Source organism: Passer montanus, unplaced genomic scaffold (assembly GCF_014805655.1).
Source record: "Passer montanus isolate IOZ18808 unplaced genomic scaffold, ASM1480565v1 scaffold229, whole genome shotgun sequence".
NCBI lineage: Eukaryota > Metazoa > Chordata > Aves > Passeriformes > Passeridae > Passer > Passer montanus.
In genome coordinates, this window is record NW_024366915.1 from 86,656 (window position 1) to 99,852 (window position 13,197).

A 13,197-nucleotide genomic window follows, 5' to 3' on the forward strand; every position below is an offset into this window, starting at 1 on the left:
CTCACATGGTTGGATGCCTGCAGGTTACTTGGGTAGGACTTCCCCATTCACCCCCAGCAAGTCTGGACCCAGCTCCTTGGACACAGCAGAGCAGAAGTCACTGCAGGAAAATCTGTGCTGTGGATGGCACCCCCTGCTGACACCAAAAGTGTGGCATTTTGGAATATATCACCACCTACTTTTCATCACCAGCCCAGAGAGTTGCCCAGTTGTCTTCTGAGCACTTCTTCAGTGGGGCTTGGTGACTCCTGTGGCGCAATCCTGGTTTGTGGAAAGAGCAAAAGAGACTCAGGGTGGTCCTGTTGCTTCCTACATGCTTTCATCAGGAATTCTCCTTTTATGGAATGAATCTGAACTATAATTTAGGCTCTATCTCAAAAATTAGGCCTACATTCTCAACATTCTTCTGTCATTGCAGGGGGAAAAAATCAAACAGATGTATGAACTCAGTAGGACTCTTTTTTTTCTGCAAAGAGCATGAAATTGAGAGAGTCAGAGCAGTAAAAGGCTTCTTCTAGCCGGCTGAAAGTGACAGCATGCAATTTGTACAAGTTACTGACAAACTGCAAAACAATTATGCAGTACAAAAAGCATTCACATGTTAAATTTACCTCACTTGCTAAGGAACAAAGGCTTGCAGGAAGTAGAAGAACCAAGCCCCAGGAAAAGATCATATTTTCCCCTTTACTCAACATTTTGTTGCACTGAAGGCCAAACTCTAGTTTGAATTCAGCTCCAGAGTAGGCCAATAAAGTTTGTGGCTGGGAACATTTTGCCATTTCAGCACAGAGTGTTCCTGCAGCTACTGGCTGTTTGGAGAGGACTAGGAGAGAGAGGAACAAAGATGTATAATGGGAATAGCCAGAAATCCTGGAATAAAATCAGGTAAAATTTTTCTTACACCACACAGTGCAAGAGAAAAAAAAATAAAGGAGATGGCTGAGGAGTTCAGAAAAAGGAATAATTTGAGTGGGTTAGATAGACTAAATCAGAATGGCTGGGGTGGCATTCAGGTATTCAGACAGATTAACAAGTTAAAAGGTTTCCTGTTTTACACAGGACAGGAAAGAATATACCAAATGGGAAAGAATGTGAGCATTTCTCTGTTATTTAAATACTTACAGCTCCCTTCAGCCTATTACTAGCATAATGTGAAAGAGAAATGTATCTGTCACCAATTGCATGGGCAGCAGTGGCTACATTCCCCTTCCTCCCCCTGATCCTCCAATTCCCAGTCATTGGCAAATATGATTTGTATTTTGTGCAGCAGTTGGGGTGTTCTCTTTTGCAGTTTCCTATGGATATAAAGGTCCCCTGAAAATTCAAACCAATGAACATTTGTATTATCTAACTATTGATTTATTCTAACTACCATAATGTTAATTTTTATTTTGAAACTGAGAGTTTCCCAGTTAGTTTTTGTTTGTCAAAAACAAAGCTTTTTTCTCTTTTTGTTTTATTTTTACTTCCAAACATCCAACCATCTCTTTTCTCTTAACTGCAGCATCTTTTTGTGTTCTCTTCACGCCCTATTTTCCCATCAAAAACTTTAGTCATTCCTGTGTTTAAATTAATTCTGAAAACAGAGGAAGTTTTTGTTTGCAAACACCATTTCATATTTTACCTTCCCTTCACCTGTTTTTCCTTCTTTCCTTGTTTAACTATTCTACAGTCCATCTTACTCCCTCCTCTCCAGGAGCAAAGTAGGGAATGTTGTTTATAAGAAGCTAATAATGAACCTGACCTCCAAAGAGATGTGTCTGTCCCCTCTCTGACTTTTAGAGGTTTGCCAGGGGTGAGAAAAGTTGGTCACCTGGAAACTTGTGTTCTGAAATCATTTAGTAAGCACTGGAATGCAGCAGAGGGAAAGAAAATTAGAACTAAAGCTGACTGACTATTCAATTATTAATCCTATTCATAAAGAATTCAGCCTCTGTTTTGTTTAGCAAATAGTTTGGAAACCTGTCCATTCCTCCCCTGTGCAAAATGTTTGGTATTTGAAAGGTCTGAAAAGTGGTTTTCAGCTTAAATGTTTGTCTATGCTTTCTTCCTTCACCATTTGCTTTTGATGTAGCATGGTGTGTATACACTTGGTTCAGGCAACAATCAAGACACCACAGCTGGAAAATTTTAAATGGAATTATATCACTGGGGGTGAAGACAGTACACCAAAAATATTTTCAAGATAATTTTTACGATTTGCCAGCCATGGTGAAAAATACCAGCTGACTGAATTCACCCACATTTTACTCAGGTAGATAAATTCAGACTGACAGCTCAAGATCACACATCATCCAGAAAGGTCTTGAAAAACTCCAGAGACAGGATGGAAAATTTTACCAGTTGTTTCTCACAGCTGCCTTGGGTCCCTGCTCCTCTGACAGACTCGCTACACTGTAATTTCTTGTATCTTTTTTTGAATCAGAATCTTCCCCTTTTCAGATTATAACGATTGCTGTTTGGCACATACCAAACCAAGTAAGATTTTCTTAGCATCAGGCTCACAGAACTACAGGATGGGCCAGGTTGGAAGGGACCACAGTGGTCAGCTGGTCCCACCTCCCTGCCCCAGCAGGGCCATCCCAGAGCACGGGGCACAGGATTGTGCCCTGGTGCTTCAGAAATATCCCCAGTGAGGGAGATTCACAGCCTCTCTGGGCAACCCCATCCTTGACCCTGATCTCATCTCCAGGTGTCCTTTAAGGAATTGGGCTCTTGAAAAGTCTGGTTTGTGTTCTTGCTCTTCACAATTTAAGACAGTGGGTCAGTTAAGCCTTTTAAAACTATTTAGATATGGGATGCATGCAAACTCCTCTCCATTCTGGCCCTTTTAAGAAGATAATTTTACAAAGAGCTAATAAGGAAGAAGACCTCACATAATGGTGAGTTGTTCTAAAATATTTGTCATTACTTGATTTCCTGACCCTAACACAGAACCCTTACTGTGACTTCTCCCCAAAAGTGTGCACACACACACACTATAAATCCACACATCCACAAGCTTTTCCATAGAGACAATAATAAATGAGCAGCAGAATGGAAGAGCAAGTAAATCACTTATGTGATACAATTAACCTCTTTGTGTGAGTAGAGATAATCAACTCCATAAATTAATTTAAGGAATTATTGACCAGTCAATAGCTCTATAAAAAGGGACTTGAGAAATGTATCAGCAAAGCTCTGCTGCTCCAAAACAAGGAAGCAAAACAGTGGATGACACAAAACAAACTGGCCACACCAAAGCAGAGAAAACTATACCTTGAAATCTAGGAGTACAGAAAAAAATAAAGCCCCTGGTACTCACTATATAAAAATTAAAAAAAGTCAGGGTCACTTAGACTAGAGAGCAGAATAACAGTCTTAAAAGATGGGAAAATTGCTCCAGAGTTGTGTAGAGTGAGCGATTATCTTAAACTGCATCATGATGTTGATTTTTTTTTTCTCTTGAACTCAGATAATTAGCTTTTATCCTGGAAAACGAGAGGTATCTTGTCTCATGGCCTTGCCCTCCTTGTTAATGATCTTTAGCTAATTAGAAGTTGGGAAAGTAGAAGCTGACAATGTACTCAGAGACCAATTGACACAGAAGTCATCTGCATGACTGAGAAAATAAGCCCAGGCTGATCATAGCCTGTAAATCATCCCCTTGCTGCAGTTCTCCAGAAACAATGAAGATAAATAATTACACTTTGCAAAACAAGAGCTACTTTGCTCCTCCTATCAGGGAGCTCTATTTTATAAACCTGGTACTAAAACTCAAAGCTCAGCTTATGTCAGTGCAGAGTGAGCCCTCAGTGCTGCTCCCAGCATCTGTGCAGAGCCACATCGCTGTTTAGATGCATGCTCTGAAAAGCTGTCTTAAAGCCATAATTATTTTTTTCTGCTATCAAGCATACTGTTTTCTCCAGAAAAATGTCTTTTATCTAGGGTTTTGTCAGTATTCCTATTAAAACCAATTCTCAACATTTATCTGTTTAATGTATTTTAATTTTCTTGCTCTTGTTCTCATTCTTGGCCATTTATTTTTCTTCCTATCTTTTAAAATACTAACCAAATAACCTGCTAGTGACAAGACATCCTAATAATATCATACTGTATGTCCAGAGCAAGATACAATTTATGAGGAAAACTGAATGGTAAAAGACATTCTCAGCCAATTAATTCACTTAAAAAGCAAAATGTGGACATCTTTTACAGCAAATGATAGTGATAAAGATCCTTCTGGACTGTAGTCTCTAAAAGCTGATTTCCACAAATGCTGTTTCCATAAGTGCTGTCATAAAGTTATACCCAAAAGTCAAATTCAGCTGCTGCACACTCTGCAGCTCATTTAACAGTACACAGGGAAACTAATCACTAATTTGTCAGAACAGAGCAAAACACTGGTGCAGAAAGTGGCTTCACACAATCTGCCTTTAGGCAGGTTTAAAATCAGGAAGTAAGAGAACTGGGTAACTAAACCATTAACTCGGGTAGGATGGAAAACAGGGCTCCTCTCTACTGGTGAAAGGAAACTCCTAGTCCCGGAGCTTTCCCCTTCCCACTTGGACACTGAGCAGCAAAGCACTCTCAGAAAATTTCTGAACTCTGGGGAATGGAATAGCAGCAAAATCCTCTGCTCTTCCTTCAAGCACTATGGTCAAAAAAACACACAAAAAAACCCCCCAAAAAACAAACAAACAAAAAACCCACCACCAAACAAACAAATACACAAACTAACTAAGAAGCTCCAACTCCCAAATTACCAAAGGCCTGCTACTTTTACCCCTGAGGCAACACTAAGGTAAACAAAAGATGCAGGAAGGTGGCAATTACTGTCTGTGTGTCATAATCATCCCCAGGCGTTTTGTGTCTAGTTGTGCAACCCTTTGTGGAAGTGGTGACTGTCTATTTTAACAGTACTGCTGTCGAGTTGCTGACCCTCCCCATGCTCCCCATTCTGGGAATGCAAACTGGAGAATCCTCTGGTGAGACTCACCGCTACTTTGGCAGCCTGAGCTTCATCTTGTGCTTGTGTTCAACACCAGAAATACAGAACCTGTAATTTCAAACACCTATCAAAGAAAACAGTGGATAAGGTAAGAAAATGTATTTTAAATAGTGGATACCACTTTGCCTGCTTTGGACTATCAGACTTTTTTCTGTCTCAGCTGTACATGTGTTTAACAAATGGCTATGTCAGAACTGTTTATTGTTAAACAGCATAAAAAGATGTCATGCCCTATATGTCGTGATGGATAAAAATGAACTAAGTAGTTGTGGCATCAAATTTAAATTTTTAAGGCTGTCTCAATTTCTCCTAATCCAAATTAATTTGTAAATCTTATTAAACCAAAATTGTACCTCAGCTAAATCCTACCACAGTGCTGTTTCTAAGCAAACAGTGCTTTTTTCCTTGGCTTGGTAAAGCTGAGACTCAGAGAGCCTTACTCAGTAAAACTGCAGCATGTTTGAGTGCGCATATTGTATTCAGTGGGACCTGAAACAACAATAATGTGTATTCCCAAGAATGGGCAATAGTGATTTAATGCTTTGAATAAAGCATAGTAAAAACATTAATCAGAGATCTGTAAAAGCTTCATGTCACATTATTACAATTGATCAAAATTTTTACAGCCTGGTGTAGTCCTGGGAAGACTTTACAGGCTCTTGCACATAAAAATCTCTTGTTTTCAAGCGTGTTCTGAAACCATCACTAGAGCAGAGGCTCGTGCTGGGGAGCTGGGTAGGAAGGGACATCTCAGATGTCAGCACGTCTTAGTAAAGCTGACCTATGTCCATTAATAAAGCAATTCCTCCATGGCAGGAGGCACATGTACCTTCCTTGCTCTGGGAAACTCCTGATGAGGAAGAACAAGCAATTACACCTTCAAGTCCCTGTTATCACTAATATGATAAAAGCTGCCTTATTTTCTCAAATGAAGTTGTAAATAGACAAGAAAAAAACAGACAGAAAAATTAAAATCTTCCCTTAGAATAAGCCCTAAAGGTGAGAAATACCATGTTATTTATTTGCTTTAAGTCACTTACAGTGCAAATTCATTAGTCTGAAATTCTCAGGACACAATGAGAGATTCCATCAAGAATAATCTGCTTTCTTTTCTGTAAACTCTGGTTTTTGAGTTAACATGTCATTTATGATCATACTTTATGCAGAGGGCCACAAATGGAGGAATTTGTTCAGCTATGTCATTCTAATACATTTAAAAATAAGGTGTTTCTCATTTTCATGGCTTCTATATTCAGCTTAGTTCAAGCTAATAGAAACTACACTATCTCTGATATTTGACTTTCTAATTGCTCTACTAAAAACTGGATTAATATTGATCTCATGAATGATAGTCTGCCAAAGGCGTGACAGCTCTTCTGTCAATCTTTAAAAGAGAAGACAACATAAGGCCTCTCAGGGGAAAAAAATAGATTCTGAATGAGAGGAAAAAAAATCTATAGTTAGAATTACTGAAAAACTCAAAATTATTTTACCATCTTTTTAGCTAAGAATACTTTCATATTTCATTGCTTGTGAAACTGGAAAGAACATTTCTAAATACAAAGTTAAGATGATCTGCATGCTTCCTGTAGTCAAATTTTTTGAGAGATGAAAGTAAAACCTTTTTCATCATTATCATTTTGCATAGTACAGGTGAAAAGACTTTAAATCTGAGTCGCTTAGTTCTTGCTGTGGGTTCTCAAGGGAGGAAGCACACAGTTAGATACAAAAAAAAGGTGAGAGAGAAGTGGGATAAAAAGCCCTGCTGTGATTGACTGCAGTGATTTACTTCATCTCCCTCTACACAGATCTCCTGTGATCTTGATTCACCACTCACCAGTTGTTTTATTGTGATGATTAGAGTCACGCTTATCAAAGCCAGACTTAGGTTTTAACTAGAGCTAAATGGCTAATTCAGTGATCCAGGGAAGAATTTATTAAAAAAAAAAAAAAAAGGTTTTTCTTCCAGGTCATGCTGTGAAGAATTGCAGACAGAGGCAAGGACATCTGAAAAGTGTTAAAACTGCTTACAATGTGTTGATGGCATGCCAGTCAGCAATGGTCTCTGAAAGGAAGGAATTAGTAGCTGGGCTTCAAATTCAATCTTTGTGCAATTATTTCACAGTTGCTTAGGTGGCAATTCTGCCAGGTGTGTTATTGTGAATGTAGCCTCTCGTTAATGCTTCAGGGAACCCAATTTTCATGCTCATTTATGTATCGAGTAATTTTTCAGTGGGCTGGCGTAGGTCCCCTTCAAGGAATGCCCTAAGTCCAGGCCTTGCCGAGGCTGGGAGTGTAAGAGGGTTATCCCAGATAGTGGGCAGAGGTGACTTGGCCACACAACAACCTGAGGAGTTTGGTGAAGCCCCAACTCACCAAACTCCTCTGCACTGAAAGTTTGTGAGTAATTTTGAGCAAAACTACCCTGTATCCCATTTTATGGTTTGTTTCATACACCTTCCCCAGCTTGAAGACAATCTCTTCTGTAAAATACATCCTTTATGTCTGAGAGAGGTTTTTAATTACTGCTGTAACATTACCACATTCATTCATGCACCCTATGTAAGTAAAGCTCCCAGTTTTCCAAGGAAAAAAGTTCCCTTTTCCCCTCCTGTTGTTTTTCAAAGTCTTGTTGAATGGAGAAAAGGTGGAAGAAAGACATTAAAAATTCTGCAGGTTTTAATGTTTTGGTTTGGTTTTTGTTTTTGTTTTTGTTTTTTTGTTTTAGTTTTTGTTTTTCCTTTCCATAAGGGAGCCACTTCCATTTCTTTGCATAGATCATCAACCAGCTGGTAAGTGTGTGAAGTTTTAACCCTAAACTGAATAAATAGTCCAGGAAATAATGAGGTTGTTTAATTAGATGGTGCATATGTAGTTCCTCTTTTTAATTTCTAGCTTTTTCATTTTCTTTTCATTTTCTAGCTGTCCAACAGGACACACTTAGTGGTGAATGTAAAGCATTGGTGTAATTTGACCTGCTATTAGGCAAATCTAATACTCAGTGTTAAAATTACCTACATGATATAGACAAGCATATATTAAGCTTCCCAACAATTAGTATTTTTCTCTCAAAGAGAAATCTGTCTTTTAAACACTATTACATAACAAAATATGGTTTAACTGCTCAATATTATTCCTAGCAGAAGAAGTGATTCTCAAATGTTTGCAAATTACTTGGTTATGAAATAGACATTTTTCTTTGCTATCCAAATTTTAATCTTGGGGAAGTGTGTACAGTTCTCCTAAGGGATTGTGTCTCTGTGGTGTTCTCTCAAGAGCACAAAAGGAAATAAATAGCCATTAGAATGGTTATTTATAAAAAAAGTGAAAACTATTTCTGACAAAATAATCTGTATTGTGTTCTAGCTGCTAGGACTGTTAACTGTACCACAGGAAGAACAGAGAAGAAAATCCCATCACAAAGACAGATTTGTGTAATTCTTCAGAAAAAAATGTACGCCTTTGCAATGCTATGGTTGTTTTTAATCTAAAGCTACTTTAGACTTTTTCATTCAACTTGGGTAAGCTTGATTTAGGAGTGCAGCTCTAGGTCAAAGAAGACTAACAGTATCCAAGCAACAAGTGATTAAATAAATTATACTTTTCAAGTTATCTTGCAGAAGAAGAAGGTTTACCTGGCAAAAGTGAAAATAAGTGGGGGGAGAACACAGCAGCTCAACCCAGATTCTATATGTATCACATTCCATCTAAACATACAGTATACTTCTGAAGAAACTTTGAAACCTGAAAACACAGCCTGTCAGCAATGAACCACAATTTTTCTGTGAGGGAGATTATTTGCACACACTTGATGTAACATGATTCTTCTCCTTCTTAGACCTCACCCTACAGAATGTTTTGCCACTGGGGAGAAAAACAGAAAGAAAGCATTTGTTATTTGCTCTCTCTGGAGAGATCCTCCATTACAGTTCTAGGGAAAAGGATGAAGTTAATATATTGCACAATCATCAAAGCTGTACCTGAACTTTATGTATTTAATGTCATGGATTCTTGGCATCACTTCCTGGTGATGGTGGTTTGGTTTGGTTTGGTTTGGTTTGGGGGGGTTTGTTTTTTCTTTTGTTTTTCACACATATTTTCCTAATGTTTTAATGGTCCAAAACACCAAGTTTCCCAAAGTATTCAGAGCAGATAAAAAGTTAATCCGGAGATCTTAAAGTTCTGCACAGAATCATCTAGAGGCAAAGGGTACAGGTTTCTCATTATTATTCAAATTCTAATATCACTTGCAGAAGTTGTTATTACATCATCATCTTCTTATCTGCCCTGTGGCATACATATAGCAATGCATCTGCTTAATATACCAACCTGTTTTTTAATGTTCTGCACATCCAAAAAACATTAAAACAAAGTAGGATTTAATTAATCATCATTGAACATATTTCCAATTTACATATTTTCAATTTTGTATCACCTGGATTCTGTAAGAGTGAAGACTCCTTAATCTCAGAAATGCCTTTCTACAGGAACTTTCTTTTTTCTGGCTAACAACTTCCTACCTGTTTGAAATGAATTTTTTTTTTTTAAATTTTGAGTAACATGAACATTCCACAATTAATTCCAGAGTTAATTTCTGATGGCAATAACAGCACAAAACTTCCGTTTCTGCAGCTGTATGCTTAGATTCTAGAAGCATAAAAAGATTGGGAATCCTTCATAAGGTAAGAAAATGTTTTGCATTGAATCAAGCATTGAGAAATTGTATGGGGGAAAAAAAAAACATAAGAGGGAGAAATTTGCATTTACTTCAGTTCTGTGTCTCTTGAGTCACACCTGGGCATCCTAACCTCTGAAATAAGTGCCACAGGGAGAAAAAAAGAAGATTCATAAACACAGATTCTCCCTACCTCACGTTCCAGCATTTTCATGGGGTGGGTTTTTGTTTGTTTTTTTTTGTTGGGATTTTGTTGTTGTTGTTGTTTTGTTTTGTTTTGTTTTGTTTGTTTTTGGAGTTTTTTATTGGGTTGTTTGTTTGGTTTTTTTTCAGAGGGACTGTTTTGTTTGTTTGCTTGTTGTCTGGTTTTGTTTGTTGTCTGTTTGTTGTGGTTGTTGTTTGTTTTTTCAGGTTTTTTACAACACACTTGCAAGCGCATCCACGGAACTGAAACAGCTCAGCCCTGCTTTTGCACAGCTGCTCTACTGAGTGCTACCAGCCACACAATTTTCACTTCTCATTCAGCCAGTTTACTGGAGTTGAAGGCACTCCACAATATAATTTTGGACACTCCTCTTTTCTTGGCAAATCTACAGGGGGAAAAGAGTGCTTGGTTGAATGGGCAGGACAGAAGTTTAAGAAGCTGCCTGCCTGGAGTTTAGAAATGGCACCTGTTTGCAATAAAAAGGAAATGCAAGGAAAAACCAGATTGTGTCTATAACATCATGCAGAACCTAGGAATTAAGCCCAAGGAAGAAAAGCCACACACCTGATCCCTGAAGTAATCAAGGAAGAAGGAAAAAGGCAGATCAGAGTGAGAAGCAAAGAATATTTTCCTTTGAGGCCAACCAGGTGCTCAGAAAATACCTGCAATAAGCAGCACTGCCTGTTCTTTCAGCACAGTGACATCTAAGGATGCCTGTGCCAATGCCTAGGGAGAAATCCTTCCTCATGCCCTCTTGTACTGCTGAGATCTTGAACCCCCTGTGATTGGCAGAAGAACAAGGGAACTCCTGCACTTTTATCATTTAACTTGTGTGCTCCAGTAAGGACCCTTTGCTGGTTTGACACCAGTTATCTCTGTGACTGGAAACTGATACTACCATGTGAACCGCACAGTATAGAAAACTCTGACAGTTTTGTAGTGCAATGTGATTTTTTACTTCCCCCTGTCCCCGCCCTTCAGTAAGTAAATACAGCCCTGGTTATTTTCATTATGCTATAGCATGTAGGGGCTACAGTCTTGGCTAAAAAATGTAAATTAATACTATTTTTTTCTTCAATCAGAATAAGCTCTCTTATAGATAAAATGAAATTCTGAGGGTGACTGCTCATTACCCTATTTATTAGAACATAATTAAACTATAAAGAGCATAGCAGTAAAAACTGGCATTTTGTCTCATGTCATGGTGCCAACTCACAGTGTATTCAATAATAGCTTAATGGAAATCAGATTCTTCTAATCAGCATGATTTTATCCTTCTGTAATAGGTACGATGAATACTCAGAATGTAAAAATACTCTCTTTAATAACACGTAGGTATTTGCAATCTTTAGATATGGTAGGTATTCCTTCATCTGAAATTTACAGCATGGTATCACAAAATTGTTCATAATTAGGCAAAGTGTAAGCATCTTCCCACTATCATAAAAATCCCTCAAAGTCGTCTTTTAACTGACACCCTCACTTTTCAAGAGTTCCCATGAATAACAGCTGCTCACTTTAGACAGCACATATTTAGGGGCCAGGGGAGAACTTCATGGACGTCTCTACCAATCTTCCACATAAATTTTGAGCAGTATTTCTTGTCTGTGAACCCTCCCAGCTGACAATGAACACTTTAATCCCTACTGCCAATATTCTGCAGGACCCAAACATGGAATAAAGTAATACTACTCCCCTTCTTATGGGAAATAAGATTTTTGGGTTTTTTTCTCCCATTTTTGTCCTCTTTCCTGCAAATCTCTGGACAAAGTTATTGTAAGTAGCTTCTCATTTTTTTGTGTGTGACCTTAATGAGTTTCTTTAGGGAAACTGCAACTTAGTTGTCACTAGACAACAAATGTTACATATTTGGCAAGTATTTTTCCAAAAGATTTTGCCTGTGAGCAGAGGGACATCAAATTTTAGTGTGAGCTGTGTATTCTACTCCCTTGAAAATTCAATACTATATGCAACTTAAGGACAATGAAAACTTCACATCAAAATGGATGTGGAATTCTGTCAAAGATCCAGCTGCCTTCAAGAGACAGAATTCCTGGCTGTACACAGACACTTTTCATTATTCCAGTAAAGCTCAAGTGATACAAAGCAGGCCAAGCTTGCACAGTTCCAAAGGAAATTTAAGCACAGCCTAAAAGGTACTTCTGCTCAAACTTCTTGCAACATAACTGTAATTTTAATAAATTATATTTCCCTGTATTAAGCAAAAACTCTGCATCTGAAATGTTCTGTAACAGAGGAAAATGCTCCAAGCAGGAGACTAACTAAAGCTATTGTTAGAGGTAGGGGAGTAAAATGGACAAAAGGTTTCTTTTATGCTCCACATCACTCAAAATATATGTTTCCTTCTCTTCTTTTTGAAACCAGTGTTGTGATAAGGGTATAGAACTTTGGCAGGGAAAGAACCCAACAACCCTTTGTTCCGGTGCTCCTCAGAGATCAGAAGGGCTGGGAGCAGCTGGGCTTCATTTCTCTTTTCAGTCAATTTGGCACCGTCAGCCTGGTCACGTTCAGTAGGAACTTTTGTGATTGCAGACTCACAAATAGTGCAGTTCACCATCGCCTGATGACATGGCTGAGTTCATTAAGAACCTGAGTTCATTAAGAACAATCCAGAATCATGAACTTCCATGTGAATTCACCCAAATTTCACAAAAAATTTATGGATCAGTTCATTGAAACAACAGAGAGCTGATTCAGAACTATCAGTGAGAGATGCATTAGCTACAGAGTATCAAGGCGCAGTAATGGAGATCTATTAGAGGGATATAGATTTTATATATATATATATATATATATATATATAATTTATTTATTTTATACATGCCTTTCTATATTTATGTATATATCTATAGATACATATATATTAAAAAATATATATATATAATATAGTCTATCTATAGACACAGATATATAAACATTCCCACATCTGCCCCAACATGCCTGGAAGTGTAGAACTTACCCAAAAGTGGCCGTTCAGAAAAAGAGGAGAAGATGCAGAAGCTGTGGACCCATCCCAAGCAAGCAGAGATATTTCCCCCCTCCCTTTTTGCCACCAACACCGCCCTTCTTTTATGCTATATTTTTTGCCCTTCCCAAAGGGGTGGAACGGTCGCCTGTTATAGGGTGGGATGTTGGTGACCATAGTCATACGTGTAAGGCATGTTTTCTTTTTTTCTTCCTTTGCATTCTTAGAGGGGTGAAAACTAATATGTAAATGCAAGCCTCAGTTGGTTTTGGTCAGAATTTATAGTTGATACAAAAGGTAAAATAAACACTTGGTTCCTCCTCCACCCTCTGAGGCAGCAG

The 13,197-nt window shown here is 38.1% G+C and overlaps 1 protein-coding gene across 9 annotated transcripts in view; it reads right to left on the bottom strand.

The window, feature by feature from the left end:
* The window catches only part of LOC120502674, a 50,090-nt gene extending 37,163 nt beyond the window's left edge, over positions 1 to 12,927 (bottom strand). For 7 of the 9 annotated variants that reach the window (XM_039710263.1, XM_039710266.1, XM_039710270.1 and 4 more), the window contains exons 1-2: positions 12,851 to 12,927; positions 4,979 to 5,054 (exon numbers count right to left, since the gene is read on the bottom strand). The gene's annotated coding sequence lies outside the window, so the exon portion shown is untranslated. The remainder of the gene's footprint in view (positions 1 to 4,978; positions 5,055 to 12,850) is intronic. The other 2 variants (XM_039710265.1, XM_039710264.1) reach the window with 1 other exon arrangement.
* Positions 12,928 to 13,197: the final 270 nt, after the last annotated feature.